Source organism: Ceratotherium simum, chromosome 30, assembly GCF_057802395.1.
Source record: "Ceratotherium simum simum isolate JZ-2026a chromosome 30, ASM5780239v1, whole genome shotgun sequence".
NCBI classification, from domain to species: domain Eukaryota; kingdom Metazoa; phylum Chordata; class Mammalia; order Perissodactyla; family Rhinocerotidae; genus Ceratotherium; species Ceratotherium simum.
The window spans coordinates 16,759,731-16,786,952 of NC_141929.1; the positions used below are offsets into that span (position 1 = coordinate 16,759,731).

The 27,222-nt window shown below is 41.4% G+C and overlaps 1 long non-coding RNA gene across 1 annotated transcript in view; it reads right to left on the minus strand.

Annotated features, from left to right (window-relative positions):
- Positions 1-7,672: 7,672 nt before the first annotated feature.
- LOC147913108 (uncharacterized) overlaps positions 7,673-27,222 on the minus strand; it is a 458,959-nt gene continuing 439,409 nt past the window's right edge. Inside the window, exon 4 of the long non-coding RNA XR_015549182.1 lies at positions 7,673-7,746. This is a non-coding gene — a long non-coding RNA (uncharacterized LOC147913108). The remainder of the gene's footprint in view (positions 7,747-27,222) is intronic.

Here is a 27,222-nt window from a genome sequence, read left to right on the forward strand (position 1 = left end):
TCAGAGTAGTTCCCAATAAGGTATTAGTTGATAAAGACTTAACGGTTTAGTCCTTCCAGAAGTACATACATTTTAATATGGGATTCTTCAAGTTGAAAAGACCTGGAGTAACCTAGCTCTGATAGAGGGGTTTTGACTCTTACTGAGAAGGTGGCTGAGATCATTTGAGCTAATGGCCATCATCACTGTAGTAATAGTCCATACTTGGTATGTGACAAACACTGTTCTAAGTATTCTCTCTTTCTCTAGATACATATATATCTTCATTCATTGAATCCTCCCAATAGCCTTATGAGGTAGATGTACTTACATGAGGAAACTCAGATACAAAAGGGTTGAGTAACATATCCAAGGCCTGACAGCCAGGAAATGGTAGCGCCAGGATTTGAACCCAGGAAGTCTGACTCCAGATATCACGCTTTTAACCACTCACTGCTCAAATTGCCTCAGTGATCCTTCCCAAGGTCAGCATGGAGCTTGAGGGCTCACTTCGTTTCTCCAACAGGAGATGTTGGGGAGCTTCCCTACTATTTTTCCCTTTCAAAGTCCCTGAGGCAGTGCCCTCTGTGTGAGATAGTTCTATTGTTCCTACACAGTGTTCTTCCCATGAGAGGGTAATACTTCTCCTGCCTTATCAAAATCAGGCTTGGCCATGTGACCTGTTTTGGCCACCAATAAAATGTGAGAGGAAGTGAATGTATGCTACTTCTGAGCAGAAGCTTTAAAAGCCATCATGTGGTTTCTTTTCTCTCTTCTAGCATGACATTATTTTGAAGCCAGGGAGGTGCTGCTCCTTCAGCCCAGGGCTCAGAATAAAGATGAAATGGAGCATGGACACACCTATGCAATTTAAATGAATACTTTCCTGCAACTTTGTGCATGAAAAATGTACCTTGGTTGTAAGTCACTAAGACTTGAGCGTTGTTTGTTACTGCAGCATTACTTAGTAAAAACTGACTGATACACCTTCTGAATATCAATATTTTTAAGCTGAAACACCAGGAATGCTGTAAGGATAATATCCTTAAACAACCAATAAACTATATTATAATTTATCCAAGAAATCTTTCCGACAGCTCAAAACAGCTTTCCACCTTCTACAAATACTGTCTAAGCATCAACTCACCCCATCTTAGAAGGCTAAGAGATCCTAAGCATTGGCCTAGCTCAGTACACCCAGAATTCATTCACTAGCCTAACATTTATGAAGACAATCAGAAAGAAAGAATGAAGTAGATTAAATGTTACTTTAGGTTTGAGGTTACTGGATAGCATGGGAGAGAAAAAGTATACGTTTTCTTTTTATAGGTGGGAATTAGTACCAAGACTTGATAAGACTCTCCCTTATCTGAGACAGAGAACGAAAGCACTCTTTAATATAAATGATCCGTTCCAGGCTTCAGAACCTATTGCTTTCTTTGGTTCCCAACTGCTTACTTCTGTCTTACACAATTTACAAACTTATGGCCCATGAGCTGCATGTGGATGTAGAATCTCTTATTTGGTTCATATATTGTGTGAGTGTTTGTATCAAATTGATTGCCAACATTCAAAATTTGAGATATTTCAAGAAAAAAAAATCTGTATTTCCAGCTTCTCTTGAAAAATTGAAAACTCTGGTTATACTGGGCCTGGGAACTATCAGCTGGAATTGAACAGCTGATAGTTGATGCCCTTTAGGCTGAGCATGTTTTCCACAGTCCCTGCCTCTCCCTATTGTTTTATACTATTCTTATTTCACTTATTTTTATTCTTTGCCTAGTTCATGCAGCCATCTGAGTTTGCTAGCCTGGGGATCAACTTCCTTCCTTTTCTTTTCTTTTCTTTTCATTCTTATTTCTTCCATAGTAAGGAACGAGATCTTTTGGAGCTCATTCTTTGCACTCTGAGGACACCACTCTCTGCCTTGTTCTCAGACCTTTGAGTGACCTAAATTTGACAGTCTAGCTCTTTGGACTCCCAAAAGAGTCACCCTAAACTATTTAAGACCATTCTGGGAGTTGAGGGAATAGATACTTCCCTCTGGAAATCCTGACTATGCTTGTTCAGTGGATTCCATAATACTTACCGACTTGCATCCTTGTGTAGCTAGAAGGTCTTGGAGCAGCATAAACCTCCTGCCCACTAGATAATTCTGTTGCTTAACAAACCATAACAGCTCTGATTATATGGAGAATACTAGCAGTAAATGGTTTGAAAATGATTTTACTGTTTTCTGTTATGGAAACTTACAGGCAGGAACATTATGGAACTGTTTTGAAATTTCTTTAGCCTTTCCAATGTAAAATCACTAGGCTTTAATATTTCAGCAATTCTACATTTAAAATATCAGAGTTAATGAGACCTGAATCTGCTTTATTGACACCTACACTGGAGAAAGCCATCCAAAGCCATCTGGATGACATAGTCAGTGGGTAGGCATTCCCAAGACTCTAGACTTTCTTTTTCTTTTTCTGCATCAAATTCATTGCTAGACTGACCTCTCATTGGCTAAAACTTCACACCAAGCTCAAGGATTATAAACGTAGGACTAGGACTGTGCAGACTGCAATATGGAATGTGGGGACAAGACATACACGGGGGTTCCCAAACTCAGTAATAAAATCATTCCGAGAGTTCTCATGCCAGCATCCAGCTAGCTGCAACCTTCTCCTGCTTGCCTTCTAAGGAGATTAAGACCGGACATTTTATTTTGTTTCCGTTTTAGTTTATTTGAAGGTTTTATGATGTCTTAGTTGAGAAGCTCATGAGACTTCCAAATAAACATGCCGCTTTTAAAAATGGCAAGTTGTTTTTATTTATTTCTTCTAGGTGCCCAATGACCTCTGGGTATATTAGGCAGCTTTAAATTATAATTAAAATAATAACTGTGGTCCTAAAACAATAATAGATGTCGAATTATGCAAACACCAAATTAGGATGTCCAGAAAATTCAGGAAGGATCGAAGGAAACCAGAGTAAGCAAAGAATTAAAAAAGTTATCTTTGTGGCAATGTGACCAAAGGAAACTTCTCGCTAACAGCAGCCTGGTTATTATTTTTTTTGCTTTGTTTTGCCTTCCTACAAGGCTACTCAAATTTTTGTTTTTTGCGTTTGCTGGATTTGGAGTGTGTGTAGGGGGTAGCCAGTTCTTTAATTGACCTTGTTATGATTTTACAGACAAGAGAAAATAATGAAAATTTCTTGTCACTCGAGAAAATCTCTGTATTTTTATGATTTCTTGAAAATTTCTCAAGTTCATGGACACAAGCAGTAGAAGCCAACATGGCACTTACTGGATGCCAAATCCTCAGAGTGCTTTTGAGTCCCTCTAAGACACACACATCTGCATTCCTCCATCTGTCATCTTAGCTCATCTTCCTCTTCCAACTGTTCTTAAATTAAATGATTACATCTAATGGGAGATTTTCTTGGGAAAGCTTATGAGAATTTGTCCAAAGGCAAATTAAAACATTGCAGTGTAATCACCCAACTCAACTCACTGCTTGGCTGATCTCAGTGCCTACTCTTACCCACAGGAGTTAATCAACCTTTGGGCACCATATGGAGAAAAGCACCAGGAAGAAAGCCCAGTCAAGAGAAAATGGAATTCACTGGCTGATGGTCGAGACAAGGGGACAAGAGTGGTACAAGGTGGGCTGTAATATGTGCCATGGTACCAAAGGCCAGGGCAAGAAGCCTTGGAGGTGGGGAAGTAAAGGAAAATAAGCATCTAGTTCTAGACCATCATGGCACAATGCTTAATCTCAGGATATGAAAATTCACCTTGTCTCATCCTCATTTCCCCATAGATGGATGGATAAGGGTTCCTGCAATCGTCACAGGTCACCAGGATTGATAGGACTCTTCAGATTGGCTGGTCATTGCCCCTTTATTCCCTCATTGCTTCATGTGAGTTCTTTCTTAACATTTAGTTGAAGGTGACAGCTTCCCCAGCAATTCCAAATTGTGGGAATTTACCCTAAGGAGACAATGGGATAGATTCATCAAGCACAAGGATGTTCATTAGAGTATTGTTTATAATAACATTACTGCCCATCCCTAGGGGATTATTTAAATAACTGATGGTACATCCAACACTGGAATGCAGTGCACTCATTGAAAAGGAACATGCAAATCTATAATTCACTGGCACGGTATTTTGTTTTGGACAGCATGTATGATACCCTTGACCCAAAATAAGACACACCTATGTTTATGTATGCAGAAAAAACATCTGATGGGATGTAGCCCAGGTTAACAGTGTTTGCTTCTGGGTGGTGAAATTTGGGGTGATTTTAATTTTCCTTATGCTTTGATAAATTACTTGCATTTTAAAAAGAGATTATATATTATTTTTATAACCAGAAAATAAGCTTAAAACTAGGTACATATTTGAAAGAAAAAAGAGAGAAGCCTTGGTTAACGGTATACAAGTTTTTGTGCTGCTCCACTTGTCTCCAAACCCAAAAAAAGTCCCAAGGAACTGAATCCTGAGAAAGAGGTTGGGCTGGATTCATGATGGGAATAGGGAATTGGTTGCCCTGGTGACGCTCCACCTCTTTATTCCCAGGCTACTACAGTCTAATTTGATAATCATTTCCATTGGAACTTTATGCTCCCCACTCAACACTCAAAGCACTTCCTCAGATCAGTGCTTTCAGTTCATCCTCAGATCATCTTTGTAAGCAGAGGTGGGCAGGGAAGATGACTCCTTATCTGGGGACCTGAGACATTGGTGCTGATGGGACTGGAGGGAAACCCTGGCACTGCTGAGACCAGTGTGCTGGTCCTCGATCGCTCCCTTCAAGGCTTCTTTGCCTAACCCGTAGTATTTCACTTTTGGAAATAAGAGGGAAAATATTTGAAAGAATCTTTTTGATAAGTCAGGACATGGAACTAAAATCTTCTGTATCTTTGAGTGTTGGTATGTTCAAGAGTTGGGTTAAATCTGGCTATGATGATAGTGCTACTTAGGACCTCGGACGGCCATCAGTGGTCATGATTCATCCTGATGCTGCTGAGAAGATTCCCTCCTGGAAGTGTGGAGACTGGATGACAGTCTCAGTTCTCCTGTGAAGTACTGCAAACAAAGGCAAGGGTAACCTGATCGGGTCTCAACCTTGTTATACATAAAATGAACGAGGAGAGCGATCAGCCTTACCTGCCCCAAGGCATCGTTTGGAGAATCAAGCCACATAACAGATATGAATGTCCTCATCTGTTTAACTTCTCTCTGACCTTCTCAGGAAAAGTTGGTTGCCCCCACCACACACCATAGTCTTGAAATATACTACCACTTATGCTATAAGTCTCTAAGTGTCTGCCTCCCCAGCAAGGCTGTGAAGAATGAAGTCAGGAATGATTCTGATCCCATATAACCCCATCCCAAGACCTAGCATAGCGCTCAGCACTCAGTAGTTTTCAGTAAATATTTATCGACCAGGTGAGAGTCTGAAGCACTCCCCCAATGGGAAGCATTAGAAATTGCCACTGTGAAACTGACTGAATAGTCTTCTTACTCTATAACATACACCTTATTATCCATTTTTTAAAAAACCCACACTTTCTCTCTAAGATTGTTAGAGCATGTGGAATAACAATATAAGTGCTGCCATTGAGTGATTATTATGCCAAGCACCACACTAAGCCTTTGACATGAATTTTATCCTCTGATTCCACCAGCCTCCCTCTGAGGTGGGTACCGTTGCCAGTTTTCCAGATAATGATGCTGAAGCTCAGAGGGTATTGCCCATAGCCCAGAGAGAATTGGTCTGGAATCTGTTTCCAAGCCCGTGTTCTTGACCACTTTTCCTTACTGTGTGTCTGAAGCCAATCTGAACCAAAGAGCAGGCTGGGTTAGTACCTGTTCATCTTCGTTCTAACTTGGGATTTATATAACGTTAGCTTCTTCCAAATGCTCTTTCAACCAGCCGTGTTCAGCAGGTAAAACTGAACATGGTCACAGTGAAGTCTCAGATGGACTGCGTGTTGCCACCCTGCCTTCTGACAACGTCACTTCACCCTCGGAGCGCTAACTCAAATGTGGTCCTTCCTTTTGTTTCTTAAATGTTCCCATTTTCTTTTACTTCCCTCTCAGTTTCCTCTTAACCAGTTGAGTGACAGAAACTCAATGCTGACCACTTCATTAGCCGACGACCTTGTCCCTCTGGCCTTCTGCCCTGCTTGCTCTCCTGGGCAGCTTGCCTTACGTCATAAGTCCTTGTTCAAGGTCAGGACATTGGAGCCATCAGCACTGGGAATGTTGTTTTAATATATATCTAGAGAAATCAGGCCTGTTGGATCACATTAGGCCCTATTTGTGGGCTGCGTGCCCATCCCTGTGGTGGAGATGAACTGTTACCTTTGAAACACAATCATGGCTAGTTACCAGAGAAGTACAGAGTGGGGATTATAATCCATCAGTGAGGCCCTTCTAATCTGTCTCTCCTCTCGTAGGCAGGGCTGCCCTTCTTTCTGTACAGAGAAAATCCTCATAAACAGTACTCTTGTAAAGGAGCGAGGCTAGGAGATACAGCGTGTTTCTAAAACCAGAGGTGTTAACGAGCAAATGAGGGTCAGTGTGGTATGTGATAAGGCAATGATGGGGGAGCCCATGGTAAATGGGCACGTGGCTCCTGCTAGTTGTTGGTATAGTAATAAAATTATAAACTTGACAGCCACTGTTTGTTGAGGGATTACCTTGTGGCAGACGTAAGACTAGGTGTTTTATATGCATTAGCCCATGGAATCCTCATAATATCCCCGTGAAGCTGGTACTACCATTAAACCCATTTTATGGATGGAGAAATTGAGGTTCAGAAAAGTCCAGTGATTTGCCCTAATTCATAAAGTGATTAAGTGTTGGGGGTGGGACTGATTCCAAAACTGCTTCTAACCACTAGGCCGCCATGATTCTGCCATGACATGGTTTGGTCTCTTCTTTGGGGTGGGATTTTAGGTGGTGTTTCAAGGGAACCTTACTGTAATTCCTTTCATAGGAAGGGGCCCCAAATATCTCACTTGACCCAGCAGAAAGTTTGTTTAAAAACAGAGTCTGGGACTAAGCCAACCCTCCTTTTTTTTTTCTCTTCTCTAGGATTGGTTTTAAACTCATTCCTACATCCCGTGGGAGTCTGGCTGGACAGATCCCTTGACAGGGGATAGAAATAGCTCTCATAGCCTATTTTTAAGGAAAACGTGATGTCAGAAAATGAGGCAGGAATGGACACCCACACCAGGCTGGAGAATAAGGCAAACTTTTAAAGAGTGCTTAACCAGGAAATGCTCTCAGAGAGGAGGGGTGGGAATGCCGACAAAGACTAACTAAAGTTGGCAAAGACACACTATGTGGGCGGAGCTGCTTTTTCACCTGGCTAGTATTTCTGTCACAGTCCTTGTGTTTGGCCCACAGCGAGCTCAGCCAGGGAAGGGAATACTCTTGTCCTGCAGCAAACCCACTTTTCTATCTAGAGAACTAGGGCCTGACAAAACGCACACAGAAATGCCTGCTTGCCTCTTTCCTGGAACCGCGAGGCACAATGCAGAGGTATCGAGTAACACAGCAATTTCCTTTGAAGGTTCGGTTTTGTTTGGTGCCCTGTCTGGCAGGTTAGTCTTTTTGACTGCGTGAACTCACCTGGTATAACATTTTCTTTCACTGAGAATCAAGAAGGCTGGAACTCACCTCTCTGATTCTGGCAAAGCTGGACACCATCCAATCACGCTTGACTAGACTTCTGGAGGCTGAAAATTATATCTTCCAAGCTAAGGAAGCGAAGAAAGAACAAAAACACTGTTGGGGAGATGGTTGGTGAACTTTTGCAGGCCAAGTGGTTAATGAGCAAAATGACGCTCCCACTTCTCTTCACTTATTTTTCTTGGGTAAGATTTGTGTCTGGGGTGAGGGTTTACTAAGGTCGTCCCCACCTAGACCAGTATCACAAACAAATGACACAGCTACCTGCATTCATCCATGTTGATAATGCTGCAGCAAAACACTTCTTTAATTGGAAAGACAGTCTTTAAAAATGCAACTCAGGGCGGCCAACCTCAAGATAGCGTCTGATATTAATTAGAAATTATACAATGCTCTAAGTTGAACTAAAGAAATATTGGTAGAGGGATCAGGGCAAGAAGGAGGAAAATCGAAAGTGAAATCCTGTGCTGATTGAAAGGGACTGGAGCCCTACATTTCTCCCCAGCCACTGCGTTTCTGCCTGTCCATCCCAGCGAAAGCATTCCAATGGTGTTAACTACCAAACGCTTGTCTCGCTTTCCATTCCCCTTTCCCTGGGTAGCTGCGGTGAGTTGGCTGCCGAGATGGAGCCCTGAACCTATCCATCAAGTCTAGGGAAGAGAGAGTTAGAAAAGCAAACATTATCTGGGATCAATATCTTTACAAATCCAAAGGAAACCCCAGCTCCCGAAGGGTTAAGCCAGGGAAGGAAAAGCCATCAGGCTGTTTAGTGAGCTAATGTTTTTATTGATGGGGGAGGCCTTTAAGTCCCTAACAGGAAAAGTGGGGAAAGTGGCAGATTGCTTGACTGGGGAGAAAGGAAAAAGGAAGGAACATTATATATACTCCATGCTCTTATTCTCCCTCATTCAAACTCCTGAAATCCACGTAATGCAGAAGACATTCTGTAACCTTGAATAATATTCAATACAAGGCGTTTTCCTCATTCTTACCCCCCTCCCAAAGTGGAAGCCACATCTTCCCCTAACAATTTTGCTATAATGCACATCTCAGGCTAATGCCTGCACTGAAGAGCACATCTTAATTTAACAACTGTGTTATAAAGCACATCTCAAGCTAACATTCCTAGGATAATCCATATTTCAACCTAACTACCCTGGCATAACACTTCAATCTAATTCCCTCACTGTAAAGTACATTGCAATCTAACACCCTCATATAATGTACATCTCAGTCCATTATTTTGTATTTTGTAAGCCATATTTTGATATGTCTTTTCCATTAAGGAGCAGAACTGTCTGGAGACAACGGCTATTCCTGCGCTGAAAGCTTCCATAGTTCTTACATCGTCCTTTGGTGACAGGCCGCTGACGGATATGCTTCTGAACTTTCACCTTTGGCATCTTGGGTTCAACTCTGGCTTGTTTCTGTACTTCAAGCCTTACGCCTTCTGTTGGGAGCTGGGGTGACCAGGGGCCCCTCCTTGGTACTGAGGAGCCTTCTCTCATGCTAACTAGAGGGGTGGGCCACCTCAAATGATCAGAGTCTACCTGAGGAGAGGGCCGTCTGAGGTCAATGTCAGGGTCAGGGGTCAGGGTGTAGCTGCTGGCTAATAGAGTGTAAGCTAACACTGTTGTCAAATTGCTGGGCTAACCGACAATGCCTGCCTCCTGCTGATGACCTTACCCCGAGGGAGGGGTCTATTGGCTTTATTGGAAACCTGCCAGTCTCAGAGGTGTTGGAAGTGGCTGATCGTAGCTAAAGACTATCTGATTGTTGATGGAGAGCCGGTTCTGTGGTCCGTCCCCAGCTGAAAGGCCTGCAGAGCTGGTTATTGATGGCTGAGTTTTCCTCACGTGGTGGGTTTCTCTTCTGTTTCACATGCAGCTGGGTTACCCTTCCGTTGTGGAGGTGGGCTGCGGTGACTTGCGGACGCGGATTTGTCTGGAACCGAGAGCCACTAGAGGCGATGCTGTCACTGACTTCTGGGATGGCACCAACCTCCTATTGCCAATTGAATGGGACTGATTGGTTCTTGAAAGGAAACCAATCCAGACTGAATTGAAAATAGATGTAAGAGATCCTTCCATTCCAAGGCATTTTGGCGAATGTTAAAGAAGACAAGGAATGTGTTTTCTGGAAGAGATTTAGTATTCCGACCATCGCTATCTCAGCCTCACATTTTCAACCTATCTCATGCAAGAGGAAGAAATTAGATTTCTTTATCTCCCGGTGGCATATAACCAAGCTAGTCGTGCCATGAAATATTTGAAAAAAGAGGTTACTGAAGACTTAGAATTTTGAAGTTTCCCAGCATAGTATGAATTCAAGAGAGACAAGAACAGAAGGTAGGGAAAAAAAAGTATGGAGATAAAAATGATCTTGATAAAAGACATATGGATCATGGAGGATCACCAGCTAATACAAACCCCCAGTGCAACCTGCTAAGGTAGACAATAAATGACTAGAAAGCATAAATGGGAGAACAGCTTATGGAAATTGCAAGGTTATTCTCCTCTTGTATTATGCTTGGGAAAACTCATAGAGAAATAGTAGCACTAGTCTTTAAGTCTCTAACTTAACTTAATAGAGATGGTGAAGCATCGAGGGGGAGCAAAGTGACATTAGGAAGTGAACTTGAATGATTTTTCCTAGAGAAGAATTGACTGTGGATGACTTATCAATGACCTTCTGGTCTATTACATGACAGGACAGGTGATGTGGCTTTAAGCCATACCAATATAGTGTGATAGCATATAGTAAGACTTTGGCTTGACTCTAGCTACCATTTTTACCTCAGTTTTTTTCTTTATTGGAGGAGATCATGTTGTTCACCTCACACAGTTACACTAAAGATTAATTCCGATGTAGAACCATTAGTAGATTACCTGACACAAGGTTCACATTCAATACACATTAGTTTTCTTTCCCTTAAACAGTGGCATGGGTTTTTGATGATGGGCATTAATAAACATGGGGGTCTTGGACAATATACCTTTTCTTTGTGGGTAAGCAAGACAACCCCTGTTTAGAAAGTGTAGGCAAACTCCAGTTGACCACAGGGGGATGACGTAGACCAGACGTTAGCAAACTATGGCCCACTGCCTAGTTTTATAAATAAAGTTTTATTGGGACACAGCCACATTCATTCATTTCTGTATTGCCCATGGCTGCTTTTGCACTACGACAGTAGAGTTGTGTTGTTGTGACAGAGACATTGTGGTCTGCAAAGCCTAAAATATTCACTATTTGGCCCTTTACAGAAAACATTTGCCAGCCCCTGACCTATACCAATGGAACATTCTTCCTCTCTTTTGTATGAAAACAAAATGTTGTGTGGAAATCCAATATGCAAAGCAGGTTTAAGCAGGAAATATTTCCTCCAGGGAGCTGAATTCATCCCTGTTTGGCACAAAAACTTTTTTTTTTACTTAATTATTTTAGTGAGGTTGTATTGGCTTATAACATTGTGTAATTTCAGGAATGCATTATTGTATATCACTTTCTGTATATACTGCATTGTGTTCACCACCAATTGTCTAGTTTTTATCCATCACCATACATATGTGCCCCTTTACCCCTTTTGCCCTCTGCCCCACTCCCTTCCCCTCTGGTAACCACTAATCTGTTCTCCTTATCCATGTATTTGTTTATCTTTCACGTATGAGTGAAATCATACGGTGTTTGTCTTTCTCTATACTTAGCATACATCCCTCAAGGCCCATCCATGTTGTTGCAAATGGGACAATTTCTTCTCTTTTTATGGCTGAGTAGTATTCCATTGTATATATCTATTACATCTTCTTTAACCATTCATCCATTGATGGGCCTTTGGGTTGATTCCACATCTTGGCTACTGTGAATAACACTGTGATGAACATAGGGGAGCATATATCTCTTTGAATATTATTGTTAGTAGAACTTCTGAAGCAACTTCCATGGTTCCATGGAAAAGTTTGAAAACTACAGACTGGATAATCTCTGGATATTTCTTTAAGGTCCTGGAAATTCAGTGATCTCTTAAGAGATCAGAGAATGGCTTGGTGAATATGCCATGCCTGGCAAATTCTGGGCATTTTTTTTTCACTACTAACTGTGTGATGTTGGGCAGGTTGTTTAACTTCTCTGTGCCTTCATTTCCTCATTTTAAAAATGAGGATAATATTTGCCTCACAATTTGTTGTAAGGATTAAATGAGATAATATATTCATAGCACTTGAAATAAGGCCTGGCTCATAGCTAGTGCTCAGTAAATGTTAATTATATTGTAATTGTTATTAATATTTTGAGCCTTCATTGGTGCTGTGGAGATCGTATACATATTGTTCTCAATGTCCCTAAGGACACTTTATGTTTGTTAATTAATTCAGTTGGTCACTCCCTCAACACACATTTTGTGTGCTGAATAAACAGTGAATGAAGTGAAGTCCATTCAGTGCCAGCTGCACATCTAGTCAGTCTCCTCTAGCTCAGCCACTTCTGGCAGTTTGTATTACTCTTTATTGCTCCTCATCTTATACGGCGTTTCAGAGTGACACCACTGCTCAAAACAACTTCCTACTACTCCATCTTCGATGGCTCCACAATTAATTTTTCAACTAGCAGTTTGGTTTCAATGCCTACCAAATAATTAGATCTTAAAGGCTCTTTCCCAGGATTTTATCCTGTCAGCGAATGTGAAAGAAACAATAATTATTATTTAATATTTATTGAGTGTCTTCATTGTAATGTGTAGATTCACAGAGGTAACCTGCCTTCTTGTTGAAGATGACAGCACAGCACAGTCAAGTGTGTCTCAGGAAGGTAGATGGACAGTGCTAGAGGCCCAACACGAGAGGCCTGAGTTCTCAAATCCTGCCATTTGTCACGCTGCTCTATCAAATGGCACATTTTAGGGGGTGAGAGGTTCCTAATTTGTTATCCCTGAGTGCATCTTCTAAAGTTTGATTCCAAAACATTTAATTCCAAAGGCGACATCAATGATTTCTTGTACCAAGCAGAGGGAGCTCTTTGGGGAGTGATGTTTTCCAACATGGTCAAAAGAATAATGAAATGGACACAACCACAAATGCCACAGGATGAAGACTTGAGACCCTTTGATTTTATCCATCACCCCCAGAGACTAGTTCAGGTTGCCCAGGCAAAGATACAGAGCTGCCCACCAGGGTGGTAGGTGGACAACATTATCTACTGGTTGCTAAGAATGTCCTCCATGCAGCTGGGGGCTAGTGTGGTCCAGTGACCACCCTTACTAGATGAGTGACCTTTAGCAAGTTGCTTTATCACCCTAAGCCTCAGTTTCCCTGTCTACAAATGAAAATAACAATAGCTACCTCAGAGGATTGTTTTGAAGATCAAATAAACCAAATACACAGTAAATGGTAGCTGCTGTAATTATCATTAATATTACCATAATAGAAAAGAAATAGAACCCATAGTTCCTGTTTTGGGGTGGCTTACAGAATAGCTTAGTATAAACATAAAAACACATGAAATAAACTTGAAAAACGTTTACACATCTACACCCAAATAACATAAATTAAAATATTAGTTAAAAGCTAAAGATATCAGAGTAACTCATGGACATGATTTGCTCTCGTGATTTTATATAAATTGATTGTAAATTCCTGAATGACAGAGTCTGTGTCCATTCATCTTTGTATCCTCAGCACTTTCTAGCAAAGAACCTTGCACATTGCAACACTCAATATGTATCTGTTGAACTGAACTGAACTGGGTTTCTTTGTAAATTCAGTAGAATCCTACACAAAATAATCACTGGAACAATTCAAATGTGCACAGATGGGAGATGTGAGAGCTGCTGAATTCATTAAAGTACTAAAATTACCATCACTAAAACAGAAAACAGAAACTCTTAAAGAGAATGGGCAAATAGAGTAGAATATCATTTGGCAATAAAAGGGAATAAAGGAATGCTACAAATATGGATGAATCTTGAAAACATGCTATGTGAAAGAAACCAGTCACAAAAGACCACACATTGAATGATTCTATTTACGTGAAATGTCCACAACATGAAAATTCAAAGAGACAGGAAGTAGGTTAGTGGTTGACTAGGGCTGGGGGCGTTTGGTGGGAAGTGGGAGCAGGAACGTCTGTTAGTGGGTGTGGGGTTTCTTTTTGGGGTGATGAAAATGTTTTAAGGGGCTGGCCGGGTGGCATAAAAGTTAAGTTCGCGCATTCCGCTTTGGCAGCCCAGGGTACGCCGGTTTGGATCCTGGATGCAGACCTACTCACCACTCATCAAGCCATGCTGAGGCAGCGTCCCACATAGAAGAGCCACAACTCTACAACCATGATACACAACTATGTACTGGGGCTTTGGGGAGAAAAAAGAAAAAGAGAAAGATTGGCAACAGATGTTAGCACAGGGCCAATCTTCCTAAAAAAAAAAAAAAAAGAAAATGTTTTAAAATTGAATGTGACGATGGTTGCACAACCTTGTGAATATACCCCAAACCATGAAATTGTACACTTTGGGTGAATTGCTTGGTATGTAAATTATATCTAAAGCTGTTAAGAAGTTTAAAAAAGAATGGGCAAACATATTGAGATATCTTTGGAATGCTGGAAATGTAGGTATATACCCTAAGATTGTTCAACTATATGTTTTAGGATCTAAAAGTTTATAGACAACAAAGTTTACAGACTTTTCAATAGAGTACATAAAATATGAAACCAATATTTTTGTTTAAAAAGCATATAAAGTTTAGATGCCCACTATATATACTCTTTCTACGTATAATATATAGACATATGCTCAGCTTATTAAGGTATAATTTATATATAATAAATTATAAAATTCACCCACTTTAAGTGTGTATATGTTTTACAATAAAAAAGATATATTTCATAAAAAGAGAAGCATGTATATCAATACGTATATCCTAATGGAATTACAAGTCATTTTAATTTTCTACTTTTTTTGTATATCTGTATTTTCTACAATTTCTACAATGAATTTATATTACTTTGGAAAGAGGTAAATGTTAATGAAGTGTACAGCACAGACGAAAATAGTTGAGGGACATAGAGTGAGGGCGAGAGTCAGTTAATGGGGACAGATGTCTTAGAGGGGAAAGGAGGGTCTGTAGCCACTGGAAAAGGCTTCCTAGATGGGAAAGAAAGGTCTCCTGTGGTGTATGGCAAGTGGCCGACATGACAGGGCCTCAAGAGGGATGAACCTGATAAAACCATCAGAAGTGCGTTGGAGGAAGGCCTTGAAGAACTGTGAGAAGCCTCTGAGTCTGATATAATTGGTTCTGAGTGGTCAAGCGATTAGAAGATTATCCCAGCCACCCTACATCCTAGCTCCAGTGACTGAGGGAGGCTGGAAGGAAATCCACAGGAGACAGACTTTCTGGGGCTCAGGAACAGGAATGGCGTTGCTCCTTCTGAGCAAAGGTTTCCAATTTGCCTGGTTAGTACTGGTAACTCTGAAAGCCACAGCAGTCAAAGGAACCATGCCCTCACATTGTTCTGTATAGTCTTTCTGGAATTGTTCCCAACACTGTGATCCCATATTATCAAGAACAGGAATAGGAGCCAGCAGCAATGCACAAGATAGGCTGAAGGGGAATGCTAAAAGCCGGGAGATCATCCAAGAGTCTCCCAAAGTAGTGCAGGGCCCAGCAGGAATGGAAAAGAACTTCCAAGGTGTATCCCAAGTCGAATCCACTGATGGTGGCTCCCAGGGCATAGTGTTGAGAAGGAGACAGAGGCTGCCTCCTGGATCACTGAGAAAGGATGCTGTGATTGATTAGTGATGTCTGCCACAAGCATAGGAATGGGGAGTGATGGCATCCATGCCACATTATTTTCCATCCCTGGAAAAGGGACAGTTCTTGGATTCAGCCTAGCCTCTTTTGGCAAGTCCCCAAGAAATCAAAACACTTTTAGGTCTGCCTTAACTGTTGGGGTCTGACAAAGTAGACTTGGAGGTCTAATCTGAATTCCTTTAAATTTCCATGAAAATATTCCCATCCCCATGTGCTCCTTGAGTCAAATCCAGAGAGAATTCCTTGGAGAACACTGGCCTTGCTGGGGGCCTACCCAAAGAAATGTGAACTTTCTATTTCCAGTGTTATACCAGTTAATAGACTGAAGAAGGGAAAAATGGAAAGGACGGGTGAGAAGGGGAGGGGAGCTCGTTGGTTATTGGGCAGCCCTTCTGTGAGCAATGGATGCAGGTTGTTCCCTCTGAGAGACAGCCTTCCCTCACTCCTATGGAAGGTATGTTTAGTACATCCTAGGCACCAAATAACTGTTCATATGTTCCAAGTGATGACGAATTTACTCAAACAACAAGTCAAGACTCTGGACATCACTCAACTCCAGTCAGTCATAACAGCTGACAAATACAAAATATAACATCCAGCCTGTTAGTCTTGCTTTCCCTTTTCTTCAATATGCATATTCAAGAATCCCATTCCGTTCATGGCTGTCAGAGATGGTGACAGTTGTGGGGGTTTTTATAGCTTTATCAAGGGAGATTATTTTTTTAACCCAAATTATTTTCCATTGTAAATGTTTAAATCCATATTAAGTCCAGATTAATGCAGGAAGCAGCTTCAAAGGATATCGACGGGGGGAAAAATAGTAATAAATGAAATTGTTACGGATGGGACCCATCTCAAGGAACGTTTTCAGACTAGAAAAGAAAGTTGTTTGGATTTAAAAGATATCTAAAGAAAATATGTTTCCCAGGGATTGCTGGCCCCTTTCACAAACACCCAAACTTTGTGTACAAACTAGGGCCTGGAGCACTTTTTTTTTCATGATTGGAATTAATAATGCAGATAAACCCTAAATAAATCAGGATTAGTGTTAACCGCATCTTGAGGTTTAGGATGCTATAGGAAAATGAAAAGAGAGGAAAAAAATTGGTTGCTTTAAAAAAAACTGCCTGGGCTACTGGGTGAGGTGAAGGGGGCCGAGGGAGGAGAGGAAAGAAATAGAGAGAAGGGAGGACCAGCTGAGCTGAGTAATCAAAGACCTTCTAATCGCTGCAGCCCTGGAGATGTGTTCAAAGGCTCTTTCCTGACCACAGGCTGTGCAAGGTCACGAGTGAAATGCAGTTGCCTGGAAGGGGGAGGGGTGTCTGGGATTTTTGGATGGCCTTGCTCTCAGTCTTTGTTAGGAGGAGGTCAGCTGGATTGTCAGATTTTAGCATCTCCTCAGGAAGCAGGTTCAACTTTCTGGGTGTTAGGGAGCGATCACTCCCCTTCTTCCCCCACCCCACTTGCCAAACAAGCCAAGAAAAGGAAGATCCAAGCCTGGATGTTCATTCCAACCTGCGAAAACAGTCACCACAACAATTTCTCCCTGAGCTCTGAACCAGGGGGAAATTCCTATGCTCGGGCAGAGGAATCATTTTTAGATAACTAATTGCCCCTTGGGATGAATTTTAATGAAACCATTTAGATTCTTTGACTTTTCTGCACTGGTGTCACAGAAAATGACCCCAACCCATTTATCCCTGACTCTGCTCCCTCCTTTCCCTTACATGAGCCCTAAAGGCTGCAGATGTGGAAGACTGAGTCCTCCTCTGGCCACCATTATGGGCTTAATTCTTAGTGAATACTCCTTAATTTTTAGTGAAGAAAGAAGTGTTCTTAATCCCCAATCACATGATTGTAGAGATTTCAGCTGTCAATTGTGAAGCTAGAGTTGAGGCTGTCATTGCAAGCATGTCAGCCTTCTCCCCACCTCTTGGCCCAAATTAACTCAGCGATGGTCAAGCTTTCTCACTTCCCTCTCCTATTGCTGAACTACAGCCAGTAGGATCTGGTGTCCATGTGACACAACTCCTGGCTGTGCCTGCTTTGCTGGCCTCTCTTGGGTAAGTGCACAGAGCTCTCATTTGTCCTAATCTTCAAGCAACCAGGCTGGTCTGAGGTTTTTCAGAATTTGGGGAGTTTTGAGAGATCACATCTCCCATCTGTTTCCTGTTCCGTTTTTCAGCACTTCCTCTTCTCTCCCCTGCGCCACTGACTGGGCACACACAGCCACTGGACAGTCTCTCCGTGTCTGTGAAATAATGCAAAGAATCCCTATTGATGATTTTATTATCCTTCTAGGTTTGTCACTGAATCTCTGCCAAGACGTACTAAAATGGAAAAAACTTAACGACGTGGGGTCTCTTTTCTCAGCCCTGGAGGTAATTCTTATGTAATCTCTGTGGCTGTTGGCGGTGACTTTGCTGTAGGTTGAGTACAGAAAAACAACATACATTTTAGGGACTCTTGATAGTTACCATGGGAATCTGAGATTTTGGTAAATAGAAATATATTCCGGGGAAAAAGTGTATGTCAGGTACGAAATGCTCAATCTTCGGAAAACCTCATAATACTAAAGATGGGTGAAGAATGAGGGAGATGTTTGCAGTGAAGGCCATCAAAAAAAAAAAAACCCTAAAAGATAAGATTGTGGAAATAAAGAAGGATGACTAGAATTCCAGCATAAAGATAAAGAAGGATTTTTTTTTTTTCCACTTGGCACATATACCCTTAAAAATAGTTCCACGTGCTCCAAAGCCAAAACAGCACATATTTAAGGGTAAAAAAATCCTTAGGGCTTTAGGTTTTAGTAGGCAACATAAAGAATGCTATTCCTACATGAAACTGAGAGATCTCCCAGACACGAGGACTCTTGCTTCCAAGGAAGAAGCTCAGCGGACATAAAGTCCTCACTCCAATTCCTCAACCTTCCATGGAAACAGAATTGCCAACGGTGACAGGGTGCAGCCCATTTCAAATGGATGCTAGTGAGATAATGATACACACACACACGCTTTAGATTCATGTCATTATATAAAGGACATATGCCTATACGCACATATACACACATATACACACACCGTATCTATCTATCATCTATCTATCTGTACACATACATATACATATAAAACTTTTTCAGTAGTGCAAAAGTCAGGCTCATTATTAGAACTACTTGATAGGTAGGTGGGTAGTTCCCATTTAAAGAAGTGATTTTGGGTACTAAAAGAACTCTGCGTTTTTTTTCTTTTTAAAAGATGATCGTGGGCCGGCCCGGTGGCATAGCAGTTAAGTGCAGCGCGCTCTGCTACGGCGGCTGGGGGTTCGGAACCCCGGGCGCGCACCGACGCATGGCTTGTCAAGCCATGCTGTGCGGGCATCCCATATAAAGTGGAGGAAGATGGGTATGGATGTTAGTCCAGGGCCGGTCTTCCTCGGCAAAAAGAGGAGGATTGGCAGATGTTAGCTCAGGGCTGATCTCCCTCACAAAAAATAAAAAAGTAAAAAAAAAATAAATAAATAAAAAATAAATAAAATAAACAAAAGATGATCGTTAGAGACGCATACTGAAATGGATTTTCAGAAAACTGCTACCATGAATCCATCATTATTTCAAGGAGACGTCTCCCAAATAGGTAGGGATCTCTTGAAGGAAGCCTTTGTTCCTAGCCCTGCCGTCTCAGCAGCCACATTTCTAAAGCATGGCCAGATGTGCCTGACTCTAGAGTCTAGCCTTTCACAGAAGGGAGGACAAGACATGAGTGGGATCATTTAGAAGGCCCAAAGGTGCCGGCCTCCCCAATTCCCTTTCCTCACCCAACAGATAGTGTGGAGTAGCTCCAAGTTTGGGTCTATGGTGACGGTTAAGTCCTGGATTTTCCAGGACAGTTCTTACTTAAAATGCCCTCTGCCATTGTCAAAGCTTGCATCAGCTCAGCTCTCAGACATGGACTTTTATTCTGGAAACTACAATCTCTATGGCCAAATCAAACAGGTCTCATCACAGGTTAACTTAATTCTTGGTTGATGATAAACGTGGAGAAACTGACCTGGTTGATTTGGGGAAGTTCGGTAGAAAAACGGCCAGTCAACAATAGAAATTTTATCAGGAAGAGACAATAATTATGCAACTTTTCTGTTCCCCCTTAAAAAAGGAGTCAGTTGACTATCCTTTGGCAGTAGCTCATTATTTCCAATTTTACATTATTGAAAACAAGAAAGTTCTTAAAGTTTGAACAGTGGTAATTAAATCTGAATTGGATGGGATATTTGTAATTTTAAATGCTTGAATTCTGAGGGGAAAAAACTGTGTAATGTTGTTGGCCAAATGACCCTAGTCATTAAGATTCCTATGGCATTATTTAGTTAGTTGGCTTTTTATAACACCGTGAGGTTTGCTGTGGGACGCAGAGGAAGCCAGTGGCCTCACAAGGAGGAGAAGCACTCTGGAGAAGAGCCTCTGAGTGCGACAAGCAGCCCTTAAATTTGTGCTAACAGTTCACTTTAGCATTTCTGGACTCCTTGAGATCAAGGAACTGAGACGAGTTGAGGAAAATGAACAGAAATAACTGTTTTCATGAAGCCAATGGAAACCACGTTCAGATCCAGGAAAAGAAAAATGAGACAGGAAAGGGAGGGTCACATTTTTGAAGGAAATCATGCGGTATTTTGGTAATCCTTTGTTGATGAAAAAAAAATTAACAGCGCATTAATTATGTCCTAAGAATGGGGCGTTGCTGGTCTGTATCTTGGGTCTTTCCAAGGCTGGGCCCGCAGTCCAGGCATTTACCACTTTGTGGAATGGAAACTTGGGCTTCTGTTTTCTGAAAGGGCCCTCGACGTACACAGCTGAGTTCCTCCAAAGAGGCAGAAATCTGACCTATGCAGTTTAGGAGATAGGAGGCTCTTTTACAAGACAAGTAAGGACAACCAGATAGTTTAGGATCTTTACACAACTGGTAGTGTTCTTCCAATGCAAAGTAATGAAACTGCATATGCCAAGAAAGATACCTTTCTCTTTCCTTCTTCCCTTCCTCCTTCCTACTTCTTTCCTTTCCCTACCTCTCTCCCTCCTTCTATTCCTCCCTCCCCCCCTCCTCCCTCCCTCCTCTCCTCCTTTCCTTCCTTCCTTCCTTCTCTCCTTCCTTCCACCTTCCTTTCTTCTCCCTCTCCTCCTTTAAAAATTTTTATCAGTAATATATGTTTATGAATTTCTTTCACAATAGTTCAAATATTCACATTCAGTTAAGTACAGCATAAGTCCAACATTGACCCTTATCCTTCTAGATCCCTTAAGGAGAATTAAGTATATAATTGCCAGTTCCTTTAGAGGTGCATGATATATTAAACATACATTGCTGTGGTAGTGAAAGTGGCCACAAAATTCCCCTCTTCTTTTCTCCGTGCTCTTGAGCAGTGCCTTCACAGGTTGTGGCCAGCCATGTGACTTTCTTTGGCCAACGGGACAGTAGTAAATGTGACACAAGCAGAGGCTTGAAAACTCTTGAAAAACGCGTGTATGTTGAGGTTGGTTCCCTTGCTGCTCTTTGAAACCCTGAGGCCAACACGTAAAGAAGCCATGGCTAGCCTCCCGAAGGATGGCAGATTCACTTCAGCTGACATTGAGCCTACTGCCAGCCATGAGAGTGAGGCCATTTTTGTTTATCCATTTTAGTCTAGCTGACTCAGACCAGGCGCATTGTCCAGCCAACCCACAGAATTGTAAGAAATGGTTTAACATTTTAAGCTACTAAATTTTGGGGTGGTTTGTTAACATGGCAAAAGCTGTTAAACAAACAATAACCAAACTTGTTATTTTTCTCCTTTAAGCTCTATTATCAGGGATATCTTTCCTTAAACATAAGGCATTGTTTGGTATATGATTATTAACTACTACACAATGACAACTCTCCCTTTCTGGTTAAGAGTCTTATCAGATTTTCCTGGGTAGTCATTTGTAAAGGTGGCTTCTAATGTGTTTGTGGACCAGTTTCACAGGAAGCAATGTTTCTCCTTGCAGCTATCATGAGCAAGGTCCTCAGGATGAGAGCTCCAAACAGGGCTCGGCAGATCCCCGTTCCATCCCCTTCTCTTTCTCACCCCGCAGCCATTTTTTTTTTCCAATAATCTCTGAGGCTGGTTGTATCCCTTCTTCTATCTTCACGTTCCTTATTACTGCTATCATAATCTCACTCCCTAATCACCTCTTTCAAGTTAGCATCTCTCTTATCATGAGTGTAAGAAAGAAAGAGTATTAGTATGGCTTTTCTCTTTAAAGTAAAATAGGAATTCTGTCGTGGCATGCTTATTCTTTTGGAGGTAAGGCTGTTGTGGGGGACTAATCCTAGGCCCTCCGAATGGTTCTCTTGTCTCTAGTTTTCCTCCTTATCCAATCCATTCTGGATTCTACTTCTATCATGCTATTGCTCCACTATTTATGCATCATGTCTTTCCAAAAATGCTCATAGTCACGTATTATCAGATTAATTCTTTTGCAGTACTGATCTCAGCATGCTACTCACCTGTTCAAAAGTTCTCAGTGGGTCCCCATACTCTGTGGGTAAAGTCTCAGTCCCTTGGCCAGGCATTTAGGGCCTTCCAGAATTTGGCCTCACTCTGCTTTCCTACCTCGGCCTCTTCTTATTCCTCATGTTAATACACTATAGCCAACTGCTTGGAGACAAATTTCCCTTATTGCCTGCTCCAGATTCTTCCATTTTCGTCATTACAATCACAGTTACTTTTTAGGTTAGGCCTAAGAGATCCCTATCCTCCATAAAGTTCTCCAACCACCTGGGCCCATGGAGTGGCTTTGCTCCTCTGAGTTCTTACAGCCCTGAGGGTCTTGGTCACTCATTTGTTACTGATCATGTGCAGCAAGTATAGTCAGCGTTCATGCTTGTGTCTTTCATGTCTCCCAGGCTTGATTATGTGCTCCTTGTGGGAGATGCTGTATGTCTTCATATCCCCCAAAGTGCCTCGACAGCGTGTGTTTAATGTTGGTGCTCCATAAACGTCCGGTAATGCATTGGTTTCCAAGCTTTAAGATCAGTATTTCTCAAAGTGTGGTTCATGCATTCTTGCATCAGAGTGACTTGGGGTGCTTGTTAAATACTCTGCCTCCTAGGCTCCTTCTCAGACGTACTGAGTTTGCCTTTCTGCTGCTAAGGCTCAGGAATCTGCATGGTAAACAAGCTTCCTGGAGGATTCCTATGTTCATAAAAATTTGAGAATCCCTCTTTTACTGCAGGTCTTCAAGTGAGAAAATGCAATCCATGTATGTCCTGGTGGACCCTTACTTCTTTACGTAAAACTTAGAGATCCTGAATTTATTGAAAGTTCTAGATTCCAGAACTGTGATTTTCAACTGGGGATGGGAGTGGTGTGCCCCTAGGGAGAAGGGTTTGAGAAGGTAGATTTAAGAGGATAATATGATTTATATTTGGGAAAAATCCCACTGTTCTTATGATATAAACTACAGAAAAGTGGAGTATGACCAAATCATCTTGGTTGGTGTGATGGGCAAAGAACTGCTGAACCATAAGCTTCATGACTCCAGGATCTTATTCTCTCCTACATCCCCACGTCCAAGGTAACATGCAGTGCACAATAGGCCCTCAACATGTAGTTCTTGGCTCTGAGTAATTCTGACAACTAACTGGAGTTTACAAATGAAGGTTCTGTATATACACTCTTGATAAGTACGTTTAAAGACCCTGGATGTATGAATTAATCTGCTTTTAAAATATATCTGTATATAACACATTTTTTGTGTGTGGCATTCTTAAACTATAAACGTTTAGCTCATATCAAAGGAAAAAAGGTATATATTACAGATTAATTTTTGATGAGGATAGCTAAGTTAATTTTTTTTTCAAGGATATGTCTTAAAAAAATAACCACTTTACTGAGATGTAATTTACATACCATAAAACTTACTCTTTTCAAGTGTACATTTTGGCGGTTTTAGCATTGCACAGAGTCGTGCAACAATAACCATTGTCTATTTTTAGAAGGCTTTCATCCTTTCCCAAAGAAACTCCATTCCTATTAAGAGTTTCTCCTCCTTCTCTCCAACCCTGTGCCCCTCCTCCCAGCCCCTGGCAACCACGGATCTACCTTCTATCTCTATAGATTTGCTTATTCTAGACACTTCATAGAAAGGGACTCATACAATATGTGGTCTTTTGTGACTCGCTTCTTTCACTTAGCATAATGTTTTCAAGGTTATTCCACATTATAGCATGTATCAGTACTTCATTCCTTTTATAGCCAAATAATAGTCTGTTGTATGGATATACCACATTTTTTTAATCCATTTAACAGTTGATGAACATTTGGGTTGTTTCCAATCTTTGGCTGTTATGAATAATACTGCTATGAACATTTGTGTGCAAGTTTGTGTGTGTGGACTTTGACTGCTACTACTATTGTTATTACTGGCTGCTAATAATTATTGAGTATTTACTCTGTCCTGAGCCCTATACAAATTTCTTCATATCCATGGTCTCATTTAACTGTGAGAAACTTCCCATTTTACAGAGGGAACATTGACACTTAGGGAGGGTAAGCAACTTACTCAAAGTCTCACTGATTTGAATCACGTGTAACTCTAGTCCCTGCTGCTCTTAACCACTATTCTACTCACCCCTGGAGTATCACATTTCCACAAATAAAAATATTTATTTTCAGTTGAATCTAAATGGGAAACAATAGTGAAATTATCCTAAATTCAAGGATAATGACAAAAGAGTTGCCTCTAAAGAATGGTAGTTGTCTGTGAATTCAGAGTTATAACTATGTCCTTAGGAAAGAGTCAGGCTACCCCATGTTCCTGGTCTTATAGGTATTATTCGTGCACAGAGCTCAGATTCCAGGAACATGTGGTCTTCAGGTGTTTTCCATAGCTTTTCCCTCAGGATTCGACAGTGATCTGTGGGCAGTGTTTCTGCTACACTCATGTCTTTGACGTGTAGATGGCCGTTTCTCATTCCATAGGGACAACACATCTCTTTTCCCTTATTTATCTCTTCAGGGCATTTGGCATGGCTTTGTTGCCTAAGTTCATCTATTCACAATAAACACACAATTTTCCCATGAGATAGTTTAATCCAATGAGTCTGTACTGAACCAGGTGCTGGGCTCAGGAGAAGCGAGGAATAGGGCATTGCAAACACCTAACAAAGGCTCCTGTTCTTGAGGTCCTGACAATCTAACTGGGTAGACAAAAAAGGACAAACAAAGGTGCTCAACAACAAAGCCAGGCTATGGATTAGGAGTTGCAAACTAGGATCTCACCTGTTTTTATAAATAAAGTTTTATTGGAACGTAGCCATGCCCCCTCATTTACATCTCATCTATGGTGCTGTTGTGCTACAATAGCACAGTTGAGTAGCTGTGACAGACAGTATGGCCTGCAAAGCCTAAAATATTTACTCTCTGGACTTTTATACAAAAAGTCTGCTAACTCCTGGAATAGATAATTAAATATCAAAGCAAGTGGAAAGGACAGTAGTAAGGGGTCTAACAGCTCAGAAGAGTGAAAGTTTGATGTTGTGTTTGTGTATGCATGTGCAGAGTGGCTTTTTAGAGGAAATGAGGCTTAGTTTGGGCATTAGAAAAGGATAGACTTGGACAATGAGATGGGAGACATGGAGTACTTCAAGGATATTTAGCAATATTCTATATAAATATAAATAAATAAATTAATTAATTTTGAAGAAGCGTTCTTATTGATTTCAAGATAGAAGCCACGTGCATCATAATAACAATGGTTATTTTTCCTAACATTTTTATTCTCTTTCTTGCTTGCAACAGTCTTGTGAGGTAGGCATGGCCATGAGTCATCCTAGTTTTGCGGCTGAGGGTCAAGAGTTTGGTTGAAAGTCTTGCTGGAGGTTGCAGAGCTGCTGAGCCCATTCTGAAACTCCGCCAGGCTCCGGCTTTTACAGGGAGCCCACAGGAGAACTCTGCCATTTGTATTTATGCGCAGCAGAGGAAATAATAAGAATTTTGAAATGAAATCCTTTTATTAATTTTTACGCCCAAGTTTCCATTTCCTGAGTCTTCATGTCCTTCAACGATACTAGGCTGTGAGAGGTTGAGTCACGGATTAACTGTCAGTTTTGACGTCAGGTTGTGTTTAAATGCTGCTAAGTAAAGTGCAACCTGAAGATGTGGATGTGCTCGTCACTCATCCCCTTGTGAGCTTGAGTATCTTAGATCGTAGAAGGACCAGTTCATCTCAGACCAAAAACATGTAGCTGACATTCCTTAGAAAATTTGGAATATAGCCAGCACTTGTTGAAATCTTGCCATGGGCCAAGCACTCTCATTAACCCTTTATGTGTTTAATCCTCACAATAACCCCAAGAAGGAGGTACCATTATTCCCTATTATACAGATAAGGCAAATGAGTGAAGAGGGTTAAGTTAACCTGCTTGAGGTCAGACAGCTAATAAATGTCAGAAGTGGGATTTGAACCCAGGCAGTCAGGCTTCAGAGCTGCATTCTTATTCCCTGCACTATTACATGTCACCACTCATTGACAAGCATGGGGGTGTGTCATTTTGAGTCACGCTCTAGAAGACGAACTGAAAAATGCTATGCATAAACTGCGGGGAAAATAACCATCCTCTTTAACGTGGCTACGGTCAGATTTAGAAAGCTGTGAGAACAGACTTCAAAAGTTCCTAATGGGTCCTCAGTCTTGCAGGTATCTCAGAGGGAAGACAGCAAGCACGGGAGGAATGCAAGGTCCCTGCTGGAATTACTCCAGTCTGGAGGCAAAACATGACAGCATCTAAGAGGAAAAATGGAGATAAGCTCTTATTTGGGGACAAAGGTGGGAGAGGCTCAAGTGCAGAAAGGTTTCAACAGGCCTCCAAGAAGGGCTGGGCAGCCATGCTGGAGCCCCTGGATTCTTAACATACCACACTTTGCCTCACTTACATCAGCTCCGTGCAACTCCAGCCACATTCCGTCTGGCGCCTAGCCTATGGCGACATGTGTTCTTGCCTGGCTTTCACTTCTTTCTGGAGTTGTTATGGAGAGATTGGACCTTGCAGAAAAAAATGGTAGACTTGGGTCCGTGGAAATCTCAACGTGGTTAGAAAGCAAAATGTGTCCACCTCTCTGAGTGGCCTGCGTCAGTCCCATTAATTTAAAGTCACTGGACTGGACTCAGGAATGGCAAACCATTAGAGTCTTTTCACCCCATCCCTCATGACTGAAGCAAGAGCCCACCTATGGGGGCAAAGGTATGCATTTCATTACCTCTCTTGGACAAATCTTATGAACTGGTCTCTCTAGAGAGCGAGGGTTGGGAATAAAAATAACTACCTAAGATATCAAAGAAAAAGTGAAGCCATTTAAGAGAACCAGACAATGCTTAACAATGACATGGAAGTAAGAGTCAAAGGTAATTATATTTGGTATCAAATTGGAAGATAATACACAAGAATATAATACAGTTCAGAATGCCTGGAATACATTAAGGCTGTGGGCTTAGTAACAGCCTTCTGTAATTTAATGAGCAGAAATATAAGTTATAAAACAAAGAAGATAAACTAAGAATATTCCTGAAGGGCTTGGGATGGGTTTTTGAATGATGTGGCAGATATTCCCCCAAATTATGGGGAACACAGAAGGTTGTATTGAGCCTAAGTAAATTATTCTCACTCCTGTGTAGCCAATATCAAGGCTTTATCTCAACACTGCTCTCAGTTTGAGCCACCTATTATAAAATAA